Below are 13,138 nucleotides of genomic sequence, written 5' to 3' on the forward strand. Positions count from 1 at the left end.
ATCACGCGAGGCGCAAGTCCCCGTGACCACCGAGATTTGTTCTGTGACGCCGGAGCGTCGTTGGCGCCACTCGATAGACTGCACAAGCAGACAACGTCGGATGCATTGCACACGGCTAGCGGATCTACTCTCTGCACTGCGTCGGGTGTTCCTACGTCTGTCTGGAGACATTGCTAGGCCAGTACGGCACTCTGCGCACTCTTGCTTGTCCTCTTCGAGCGACGGGCCTCTAAGCGGGGTTTTATTCCGGTACGACACATCGACTGGTACACATTGCACGCACTAACGATCTCTCTGCACTGAATGGAACTCATTCATAACCACCGTGACGGGAGACTTTGCTAGTACGCACGATACTCTGCGCATGTGCACATGTTTTACAACCCAACCAACTTAAGCACCTAGGGGAAGTTGTGATGCCATCTGAACACCCACCGACTGATGCATTGAACGGCTAAAGTTGACCTTCAATCCGAACTGGCACTTTGCGGCGTGGAGGCAGTTGCGCGACCACTCCTATCCCAAACCAACAAAGCATGGTATATCCTAAGTGTTCGGTACAAGCACACCACGACGGGACACATTGAACGGTTCAGCGATCTCTCCGCACTAGTGGAAGAACTCCAACGTGATACGGGAGACATTGCTCTAAACCGAACGGCATCTCTGCGCGTTTACTTGACGCACCCCCAACTTGGTCAACTGTTGGACTTTTGCGTAATCACGGCGGGACACATTGAACGAGCTCTAACGGATCTCTGCACGCATGGAACATGGTGGCGGGAATCATTGCTAGAACCGAACGGCGCCTCTGCGCGATGTACAAAGCTCAACAGAAACCTCGTATCGGCTGCCGAGCCGGAGCTTGAACAACTTGGACTTTCACCTCTGATTTATATCAACTCACCACTCCCCGAGGGATCCGCAGAATTGCTTCTGGGTCCCGTATCGTTATTTGCGATTCGTGTTTGCATTACACTACATTGAACTATTCCAACTTGTTTATCCGCATGGCGAACATTTGCTGCATAGAACATTTAAGTTCCACTTCGCTCTCCCCTACGTGGGTCTGAGCTTCGCTCTCAGGGAAAAAATATGCCACATTTGGTAGGAAGACCCGGTTTCATCACGCTTTGTGCCCTGCACCATATATACCCTCATAAATTTATTCATTGGATTAGATCCAAGGAACACCAGATCATGCACCACTACCCATAATAGCTCATCGAGCTTAGCGTGAATCCTTCGGGTTTCCCTAAGAAGTTCGATTGGTCTTGCAGAGTTTAAAGACAACGAAGCTTAGTTTCAAGCAATGGTTAATATACGCGTATTCAAAACCCTTAGCTGTTACAACTTTTTACTAGAAACCATCACGACGAAGTCTTTGGGTCCGTAGACCCGTGATGTACTGCTCCAGGAACGTTTTGATAGGGTGGAAGCTCAAAATCATAGGTTAAAATCATCGGCAGCGCCCACCAGACACCACTTTTGCTTCATTAGTTCGGACTATAGGCATACGACGATTTTTATCGCGGAGGGGACGTATGACCCAAACGGGGGCTTAATGACCCACTGCCACTGCAAACCATGCTCCTACGACTAAATAGAGGTAAAACTACGATTTGGTGCAATCTTCATGTTTGACCTCGTAGCAAGGTACCCTCCCTATAGTAGGCAATGAGCAAATGATCATAATCCCAGGAGGGCAAAAATGGGAACCCGAAAGGAAAGCGCTAATGGCGCGCCTAAGCTACTGGCCCGTAGAGTAAAATGGTACCCCAACAAAGTTGTCGATTGACATTCTGATTGCACTTTTTATCATCTAGGGTGCGTTCTTGACACGTTTTGAGGTGTTTTAGCGAAAAACATGTTTTGAGCCACACGAGCTCTCCGGCCCGTTCGGTGCACATTTTTGAAAAAGCTAGGAGCTGCCCCTAGGTTCGGGGTGTCACAAAATATTGAAAAGTGGTCAAAAACCGCTATCCAGAATCGGATGTAGAATCATTAGACGAACTTAAAATTGTTCTACGACCAATGTCTGCGACGTTTAGTATTCAAGATATGGCCCGCCCTAGGTCTGACCTGGCATTTTCGTGAAAATTTAAAGCATGGCCATAGGGACGGGTGAAATTGCTATTTTGAAGCAAAAACCACCTCACTTTAAATGGCCATAACTTTTGAAAAACAAGAGCTAGGGTGCGTTCCTTACACGTTTTGAGGTGTTTTAGCGAAAACATGTTTTGAGCCACACGAGCTCTCCGGCCCGTTCGGTGCACATTTTTGAAAAAGCTAGGAGCTGCCCCTAGGTTCGGGGTGTCACAAAATATTGAAAAGTGGTCAAAAACCGCTATCCAGAATCGGATGTAGAATCATTAGACGAACTTAAAATTGTTCTACGACCAATGTCTGCGACGTTTAGTATTCAAGATATGGCCCGCCCTAGGTCTGACCTTGCATTTTCGTGAAAATTTAAAGCATGGCCATAGGGACGGGTAAAATAGCTATTTTGAAGCAAAACCCGTCTGACTTTAAATGGCCATAACTTTTGAAAAACAAGAGCTAGGGTGCGTTCCTTACACGTTTTGAGGTGTTTTAGCGAAAAACATGTTTTGAGCCACACGAGCTCTCCGGCCCGTTCGGTGCACATTTTTGAAAAAGCTAGGAGCTGCCCCTAGGTTCGGGGTGTCACAAAATATTGAAAAGTGGTCAAAAACCGCTATCCAGAATCGGATGTAGAATCATTAGACGAACTTAAAATTGTTCTACGACCAATGTCTGCGACGTTTAGTATTCAAGATATGGCCCGCCCTAGGTCTGACCTTGCATTTTCGTGAAAATTTAAAGCATGGCCATAGGGACGGGTAAAATAGCTATTTTGAAGCAAAACCCGTCTGACTTTAAATGGCCATAACTTTTGAAAAACAAGAGCTAGGGTGCGTTCCTTACACGTTTTGAGGTGTTTTAGCGAAAAACATGTTTTGAGCCACACGAGCTCTCCGGCCCGTTCGGTGCACATTTTTGAAAAAAGCTAGGAGCTGCCCCTAGGTTCGGGGTGTCACAAAATATTGAAAAGTGGTCAAAAACCGCTATCCAGAATCGGATGTAGAATCATTAGACGAACTTAAAATTGTTCTACGACCAATGTCTGCGACGTTTAGTATTCAAGATATGGCCCGCCCTAGGTCTGACCTTGCATTTTCGTGAAAATTTAAAGCATGGCCATAGGGACGGGTAAAATAGCTATTTTGAAGCAAAAACCCGTCTGACTTTAAATGGCCATAACTTTTGAAAAACAAGAGCTAGGGTGCGTTCCTTACACGTTTTGAGGTGTTTTAGCGAAAAACATGTTTTGAGCCACACGAGCTCTCCGGCCCGTTCGGTGCACATTTTGAAAAAGCTAGGAGCTGCCCCTAGGTTCGGGGTGTCACAAAATATTGAAAAGTGGTCAAAAACCGCTATCCAGAATCGGATGTAGAATCATTAGACGAACTTAAAATTGTTCTACGACCGATGTCTGCGACGTTTAGTATTCAAGATATGGCCCGCCCTAGGTCTGACCTTGCATTTTCGTGAAAATTTAAAGCATGGCCATAGGGACGGGTAAAATAGCTATTTTGAAGCAAAACGTCTAACTTTAAACGGCCATAACTTTTGAAAAACAAGAGCTAGGGTGCGTTCCTTACACGTTTTGAGGTGTTTTAGCGAAAAACATGTTTTGAGCCACACGAGCTCTCCGGCCCGTTCGGTGCACATTTTGAAAAAAGCTAGGAGCTGCCCCTAGGTTCGGGGTGTCACAAAATATTGAAAAGTGGTCAAAAATCGCTATCCAGAATCGGATGTAGAATCATTAGACGAACTTAAAATTGTTCTACAACCCCCAGTCCGACGCCTCGTATTCGAGATATAGCACTTTGTAGGTCTGACCGAGCAATTTTGTACTGAAATGTATGGCGGACATGTTATTAATTAAACAACATTAACTTGCATCGTGCCCTACTTCATCGGCACAGCTACTATCGACTATCTATTGTTGAAATGGATTGAGTTTGACCATTTTAGCTCTTTTCTTATGCCGTGCACCAACATTGTGTACCGATCAGGGAAAGTACACTACGTACGCGTTCATGGATGTCTATGTTGGTACAAGTTGCCGGTCGGGATAGCCGTGCACCAAAACTGTGTACCGATCAGGGAAAGTACAAGACGGAGGGCGCAGCCGCGTTCATAGATGTCCATGTTGGTACAACCTACATGTACGTACCTTGTTTTAGTATCAAAAGTTCCAATAAAGTGTTTGTATGCTTAAAATGCTTATCTCAACCGGTCACCTTTTGGCCTGCCCTTTTATAGACAGAAACCTAGAACGATACTCGCGATGTTTGTGTTTTTCCATTCGCCCGGGACGACGAAATGAGCTCTGTGCACATCGTGCAGAAAACTGTCTCCTCCTCGTATGTTTTTGTCCCTCCACGCATATAATCACCCACATTTGTGTTCAACACGGACGGCGCAGCCCGAGCGAACGCGTTAATGTTTATGTTTGTGCACACTAAAGTTACAATCCTAGGATTTGGTTATTGCGTCGCAGTGCCCGACCGTCGCGGACACCATTCTTGGACAAAAGTCCAAGTACGTAGAGTACATTCCCTAGGTATGTGCCCGTTCGTGACTTTCGTTGCGTGCTTACAGACACGCTTGGGTATGTTTACCATACAAGGTTTACTAGGAAAACCTGGGAAGGACGCTTGCCCTCCCGTCGCGGACACCATTCTTGGAAAGAAGTCCTGGTACGTAGCGTTCTTTAATGTACTTGATCAGTTTGTATTGCATTTGCTTTGTGCCATTGACTTTTGCTAATGCTCACTAAGGGTGTTCGTTTGCGATGTGTATGATAAGCAACTGTCTATTCTAACCAGCAGTTAATCAACACTTTTCACCCAAATCATAGGAACGTAGAGTACTTTCCCTGATCGGTACACAATTTTGGTGCACCTCAACCTCGCCAGCACTTTATCGTTACGTTTTGTGCACAACCTTGGGACATGGTGTAAGTTTCATCATTGTTATGTTTGATTCGGTTTATTATGATTGAAAAATACGCTACTTCCTAGAAATCTGAACTCGAATACTTTTGCCACGTTGAGCAAAAAGCTACTGAGCAACTCCTAGCCGTTTACCGATTTATAATTTAATTTTCGTTATTAGTTTTAAAAATACGCTAAGTCCCAAAAATCTGAACTCGAATACTTTTTCTATGTGCCGCCAAAAGCTACTGAGCAACGCCTAGGTTGGTACATTTTGGTACATGGAGTGTATGCGTGCAGGCGTACTGCCGTGCTGGACCGGAAAATCGCACTTGCTACTAGAACGTAGAGTAATTCCCTAGATAGGTGCTTTTGCATGCCTCTGTTCGACGTCCATGCAACTTGGAACGTGCGACACACGTAGCTAGGCTTCCCACATATTCTCTAGGGTAGCACCAAATTGCACACTTTCAGGGGTATATTTTGGTACGGTGTACTGTGCATGGTACAAGTATCATTAGCTCGTGCAATTTATTTTGCATCAAGTTGCGATTGCTGGTGCGTCGAGATAGGAGTGTTTCGCGACTTTTGCCAAGCTTTGGTGCCATTTGGTGAATAATTAATGTTCTAGCCACAATAAACGTGCCACATAATGCCAATAACGAAAACGCCATTTTCAAGGGACTTCCAGTCAAAATGTTTGCAATCAGCGCTTTCCTGTCGAGTTCAGGATTTGGGACTGAGCGTTTTTTTCACGATCCAATCAAACGACCAGTTCGTGAATAAACAATTCATACAACAGTGCATCCCTTCAAAGTAGAAAAAGCCGAATGCTAGGGAGCTCCAGTCAAAAACGTTGTCATTGGCGCTTTCTTCTCGAGTTCAGGATTTGGGACTTAGCGTTTTTCACGATCCAGCCAAAAGACCAGATCGTGAAATAAACGATTAATACAACTGTACTAGTACATCCCTTCAACTGAAGCAAGCGCACCATACATGACCCGTACGCTAATCATCCAAGCACATGACACGTCAACTAAGTCAACACATGATACAACTTGGAAAACTGACGGGTAAGTAGGTCATCTCGTACACGACGACACACCGACCAAACCAGGTCAACACGTCACATGCACAAGACATCCTACTACCAAGGCCGACCACCTCGACACACGACCTGTTAACCGAACATGGTCAACACCATCATGTGCAAGGCAACCGGGCCAAACGGGTCAACTTATACAACTTGTAACGAGCATGTGTAAGCTTACTGGTGTGGTCCGCACGGTCCTCACATCAAGACAATCAAGTCGAGAACGAGGCACGCCGACAAGCTCATTAGTGTTAAGTGTCCTTCTCCATCCTATGTCAAGTCACTCGTCTGACACGGAAGTAGCCAACTCTTGTCCACTAGTATAAAGGAACGGTCTCCAGACCAGGTCAAGTCACTCGTCTGACAAGGAAGGAGCACGCACCAAGCTTCACCAGAGCACGGTACCACGGTCCCCAGACCAAGATGGTTAGTTACGCCAACGAGGAAGGGGCACGCGTTCCCTTGCTACACTCAACTTAGTACACTCATGCTCTCACAAGAGTATCCCCTGTGTCGACGTGGTCCCCAGACCAAGACGAGCTTGCGCACATCGAGGAAGGGGCACACGGACAAACCACCAAGCATGGGTCGCCTGAGAGGATCGATGCGAACGCATCTCTACAACTCGCAGCTCCCAGCCTGAAGTCCCGTCGTTTGCGGGCGGTTGATAGGTGTCGAAACTAGGTATATCCACGTTGGGCAGAGCTCAAGCCAACGGCGTTCCCAGTTACGGTACTAACACGTGCAGCGAACTCCACTCATTGCGGCCTAGGTATAGCGGGATGAGACGCCGGGCTGCAGACGCAGACTCCAACGGATCTCAGAGGGTTGTTAGGCCCGCTAGCTTCCGAACACCTAATGGGTTTGAGAAGCGCTATCAGCTCGGATTGGCTACGACCTTAGAGGCGTTCAGGCATAATCCAGCGGACGTAGCGTCATACCAAAGTCCGGTCGGACTAGTATTGAGCCAGTGGTCCGTACCTGTGGTTCCTCTCGTACTGCACAGGAATTCCGTTAAGATAGCGACTATAAGCACACACCAGTAGGGTAAAACTAACCTGTCTCACGACGGTCTAAACCCAGCTCACGTTCCCTTGAAAGGGTGAACAATCCTACGCTTGGTGAATTTTGCTTCACAATGATAGGAAGAGCCGACATCGAAGGATCAAAAGCCACGTCGCTATGAACGCTTGGCGGCCACAAGCCAGTTATCCCTGTTCGACTGCTGGCAGGAGGAATGGGATGCCGACGCACTGCAACAGGATGCTAGCCGGCACACGCGGTGGACGCACCGTGTAATTCCATCGGTCGGCGACTGGCAGTCTAGGAAACATGGAGATATGACTTTCCATCTGGCACAGGTTTTGTCCGGACACGGATTTTTCCGTGACTACTTGTGCCACAATGGATTCACGTCGTCCCCAGACTGCCAGTTGTGCGTCGGCGTCCCAGAAACGGCGGAGCACGCGTTCTTCGAGTGTCCACGATTTGCTGCGGTACGTCAGGAGCTACTAGGCGAGGGGTCCAGACCCTGTCTGTCCTGACACCCTCCAGCGGCATTTGCTGCGCGATGCCGAGAGCTGGAGCCGTATATGTGAAGCTGCTAAGCAGATAACGGCCCAGCTGCAGCGAGCGTGGGACGAGGAGCGGGCAGCACTGGCGGTTCACGTCATCGAGCACCATACCGACGACGTGATTCAGTTAGAGGCTCAACGCGCCGAAGTGCGACGGGCCCGAAACGTGAGACGAAACGCCAACCGGCGAGCAGCAACAGCACGTCGGCGGGAAGAACGTCGAGCTGGACTTCCCCCAACCCCACCGGCTTCACCACGCACCGCTCAGCGACGTGCAGCGCTTCGTGAACGGCAAGCGCGGTTTAGAGAGAGGAGGCGAAACCGTCGGCTCCTCGGAGTGTCCAGCCGGGCAAGAAGCGATGACGATGACGGCCGAGCAATCGCGGAACACGCTGACGGACCGTCTCGTGAGACATCGCAACAGGTGGAGGAGGCTGCAGCAGTAGTCGAAGACGGTGGCCTAAGCGCTGCTGAACAAGTGGCAGCGGTCGAGGCGGAAGTTGCCTCCCGCTAGATTCACAGCGCTGCAGTAGAAGCAGCGAAAGCTGAACCAGAAGACTCCGACTGGAGTACGATAGGAGTAAAAGAATTTTAATTTATTTGAATTTGAATAAAGTGAAAGGTGCAAAAGCACGGTTGCAGATTGGCCAAATACGGCTCAGGACCCCCTTCAAAAAACCTCGCGGGTATACATTGTAGGGGTGGGTGAGGGATTCTATAAAATAAAGAAACCCGTTATAAAAAAAAAAAGCCAGTTATCCCTGTAGTGTTCATCGAGTAGCCGTCGGGTACAGACGTATGTAAACACGCTCCGACAAAGTGTGCAAAAAGTGTGTAAAACGGCCTCGGATCGCTCTGAAACCCTCAAAATCGTGTTCAGAGCACCCAATTTACCTATAGATAGTGTTATTTGGTCGAATTTCTGTGATTTTTGCGCTTTAAAAATTCGTGTTGTTCTGTGTACATTTGCCCCCCGGTAGTACCAAATTTCCGGGTGTGGAAAAAATGCGCAAAACTGTGTGATTTCGGCGCCGGAAACACTCGATTCTGGATAATTCGACGCTTCTAAAGCGTTTTAAAGTGTTTTCGAGACGTTTTGAGAAGTTTAAAGTGCATAAAAGTGTGTTTACATCCCCATACAATTTGTATGGGGAACTTTGAATGTGAATAACTCAGTGAAAAACGCACGGATTCGTGCCGGATGTGATTTTAAAGGTGCGCGTAGTGACGCTGAACGTGAATTTAAAAAAACAGAACGAAAATCGGTGAAAAACGAGAAAATAAAAGTGTCGGGGTGCTACCGCCGGAGCACGTGCTTTCGGAAAAATCGAAATAAATAGCAAATCGCGAATAACTCCGCGAGTTTTGCTCGGATTCGTGTGCGGTTTTCACCGTTGTGCTTGTTTTTATGCGTACAATAAGATTGCATCAAAAATTTGTGAAAATCGTGAAAAAATTTTGACGTTTCTTGGTGACAGTTCTATAATACCCAAGGGACAAATTTTGTCCGGGGAGCAGTTCCCAAGGGGCAAAAATTTGAAAAGTCCGTTATTGCTCGAAAAGTGCTCGAGTTTACAAAAGTGCGCAGAAAATTCGGGGAAGAAGTGTAGTGCCCGCGGCAGCTCGAATTTGCTCGATTCGAGTAGTTCGAGCAACTCGAAAACTGCTCGAATTTTTCGAATTTTTTTTCGAAAAATTAGAAAAAATCGGCGAAGCTGCGGGGTGATAGAGGGCGATAAAACAAAACACGCGAAAATAATTTCCCCCTCCCCTCCCCGCTCCCGGTGAAAAATCCCTAAAATAGGTTCAAAAGGGTCGAAAAAGCGGGCAGCGCAATTTGGACGTGAAAAGTGCCGGAAAAATTCGGGATTGGTGCGGATCCATTCCCCACGTGAGCGACGCACCCTCTCGTAATTTTTTCTCCACCCGCCACCCCTCCCCCAGCCCACCAGGGGGTCGCAAGTCGGACCATAGTGGAAAACCAGCGTGGAAGAAGGATTCTACAGCAGCGATTGAGCGGCAGAACACCAGCTAGACGGCGCTGCATACTTGGGGTCATCTCGACCCCCGGGTCAACCGACCCCGGGGTCACATCGACCCCCAGGGTTATTTAACCCACCAACCTGAAAGTCGGCAAAGATGATGGCATCATCCGGGATGTCAACGCGCGCGAGTGCGAGGTCAGTCTCTGTGGACTGCCGTAGCAGCTTGGCATCCGGCTCGAAGCTGTTTGTGACCGAGCCTCGAGTGGCGCTGCCTAGGGTCAGTGTCACAGGCAACAACAAGCCCGCCGTGGCATCCAAGGCCGCCTCGACCACACCGGAGCTCGAGTTGCTTAAGGCAACAATTCAGCGGCTAGAGGAGCAGAATTTGGAAATGAAGGAGCAAATTCTCGCCTCTCGGAGCAGATAACTGGCATGTGCCAACTGCTACAGGAGGAGAAGGAGGAGGCGAAGCGCCGTGAAGAAAAGCTGGAGGCGCAAATGGAGAAGCTCGCCGCCGCACATCAGCGCGACCGAGACGTTCTAAACTCCTTACTGGCAGCAAAGGTTGCCGGCGGACAACCGTCAGCTAGCTCGCGTCAACCTCCAACTCCGTTGCCACGCCGATCCTCTGCGCAGCCGCAGCAGCAACAACAACAGCAGCAGCGGAACCAGCAAGAGCAGGAGCAGCCCCGCGCGTCGACGTCGCGTGCAGTCATGCCGCCGCGTAACGAGGCATCGACTGCCGTCCGCGGAGACGTCGTGCCGGAGTTGACCTACAGCGAGGTCGTGCGGCGTAGATATCGCGGCAAAGCTACGGGTAAGCCACGCTCCCAGCAGCAGCCGCAACAGCAGCAGCAGCAGCGTCAGCTACAGCGACAGGCAGTCGGTATCGCGCAGCATCAACAGCAGCAGCAGCAACGTCAGCCACAGCGACAGGCGGTCGCTGGCTCGCAGCAGCAACAGCAGGAGCGTATGCAGCAGCAGCAGCAGCTACAGCGTAAGCGAAAGCCGAGGCCTGACATCATCGAGGTGTCACCCAGCGAAGGCGAAACCTGGGATGGCATTTACGACAAGGTGCGCAAAGCCATCCGTCTCGACCCGGCCTACTGTGTCATGAAAGGGCATATCAAGCAGGGTCGCCGAACCCATGCCAGACTGCTACGCATGGAACTAAGCAAGACGGCAAATGCCCCACTTATGCTTGATGGCGTCCGCAAGATTATCGGTGACGCAGGCGTAAGTCGGCTTGTCACCGAAATGGGTGAGCTGCTCGTATCCGACATCGATCCCCTCGCTGCGGAGGAGGACATCATTGCTGCCCTCGATGAGAAGATTGGCGCAAGTGCTGGAGTAGTTTCCACCAGCATTTGGGAACTTCCAGATGGGTCGAAGCGAGCACGAATCCGGCTACCAGCGAAATCAGCTCGTCAGTTGGAAGGAGCCAAACTATTCCTGTGCGACTGCGTTAGCAAGGTACGTGCAGCTCCACCAACCCCTCCAGAGCGTCAGCGATGCTTCCGCTGTCTGGAGATGGGCCACATTGCGTCGAACTGCCGTTCCACTGCAGATCGGCAGAATATGTGCATCCGTTGCGGACTAGACGGACACAAAGCACGATCCTGCCAAAATGAGGCGAAGTGTGCACTGTGTGGTGGCGCTCACCACATAGGACACAGCGAATGTGCTCGTTCGGCTCAGCGATGCTTCCGGTCCTAAAAGTCTTGCAGGCGAATCTGGGCCATGGCCGTGATGCCCAGAATCTGGTGCTACAAGCTGCCAGAGAGGAGAAAGCAGACGTGCTCATCCTCTCTGATGTTCTGCGTCCACCAGAGAATAACGGCCGGTGGGCATTCAGCAGCGACGGTAGCGGTGGTAGCTGTCGGTGAGCTACCAATTCAGCGCGTGTGGTGCAGCGAAGCTCGGGGGCTGGTAGCAGCGCAGATTGGCGGAGTGACCTTCATAAGCTGCTATGCTCCACCAAGCCTCAGCCTCGCCGAGTTCGAGCGCTTCATTGAAGCCATAGAACTCGAAGCCTTCTCCCACCCTCAAGTCGTCGTCGCCGGCGATTTTAACGCCAGACATGAGGAGTGGGGCAATCCGAGGACTTGCAACCGCGGGGAAGAGCTGCACGCTATGGTGGAGCAGCTTGGCTTGAGCGTGATAAACCAAGGTCGAGAATTCACGTTCGACGGCAACGGGGTGGCTCTCCCGAGCATAATTGACTTGGCGTTCGCAAGCCCGTCGATTGCTCGCCCAGATACGTGGATCGTGAGTACACGCTACACCGCATCAGACCACCGCTATGTCCTCTACACCGTGGGAGGAACACCAGCATCGCCCGAGCAACTGCAGGACCAGCAGCAGCCAGCGCAACAGTCCTCTGCGCAGCAGCAGCAGTCACTTCAGCAGCAGCAGCAGCAGCAGCAGCCATCGCAACAGCAGCAACAGCAACATCAGCGGCAACCGTCGTCGCGGCAGGGTGCTTCCGCTAGCCAGAGGCGTGTGCGTCACGCTGGCCGTAGATGGAAGACCTCGCAGTTTTCTGCTACATCATTCCTCGAGGCGCTGTTCGCTGCGGACTTTGTCCAACGCGCATCGACCCAGGAGGGTATGATCGCAGCCATGTTGAAGGCCTGCGATGAGACAATGCAGCGGGTTACCCGACTGCACCAAGACCCGCATCGTAACACATTTTGGTGGTCTCCTCCTGGCTCGCCTGAGGAACAACTGCGAGGTTGCCCGTGACCGGATGCTGCGGACGGCTGATTTGGAGGAGCGCAGCATAGCAGCAGCTGAGCACAGGACAGCAAGGGCGGAGCTCAGTCGAGCAATTCGAGCTAGCAAGCGGAACTTGTTCCAGGAGCTGATCGAAATTGCAGAAGAGAATGCGTTCGGGGCAGGATATCGGGTCGTCATGTCCCGGCTCCGGGGCAGTCGGACGCCTTCAGAAGCGGACCGGGTCGTCCTCGAACGCATTGTGTCCGACCTCTTCCCTGAGCATCCGCCCTGTGACTGGTCGCAGCAGAGCAACGCGGGAAACGACGAGGGAGCAACAACTGCGGCGGGTGTAGCACCTGTTACTGACGACGAGCTGCTGCTAATCGCGAGTCAGATGGCGAGCCGCAAAGCACCAGGGCTCGATGGCATCCCGAATGCGGCGGTGAAGACGGCAATCACCATGTTCCCGGAGGTCTTCCGGGTCCTGTACCAGGATTGCCTCAACCGCGCTACGTTCCCGGCACAGTGGAAGAGGCAAAGACTGGTGTTGCTGCCGAAGCAGGGAAGCCTCCGGAGAGAGCAGTTCGTACCGACCCCTTTGCATGCTCGACGCTCTGGGGAAGGTATTGAGCGCCTCATACTGAACCGCCTCAACGACCATCTCGAGGAGCCGTCTTCACCCCGACTGTCGGACCGGCAGTTCGGATTTCGTCGAGGACGATCGACAGTGAGCGCCATTCAGCG

The sequence above is a fragment of the Anopheles arabiensis genome, chromosome X (assembly GCF_016920715.1).
Source record: "Anopheles arabiensis isolate DONGOLA chromosome X, AaraD3, whole genome shotgun sequence".
In the NCBI taxonomy this organism is placed as follows: domain Eukaryota; kingdom Metazoa; phylum Arthropoda; class Insecta; order Diptera; family Culicidae; genus Anopheles; species Anopheles arabiensis.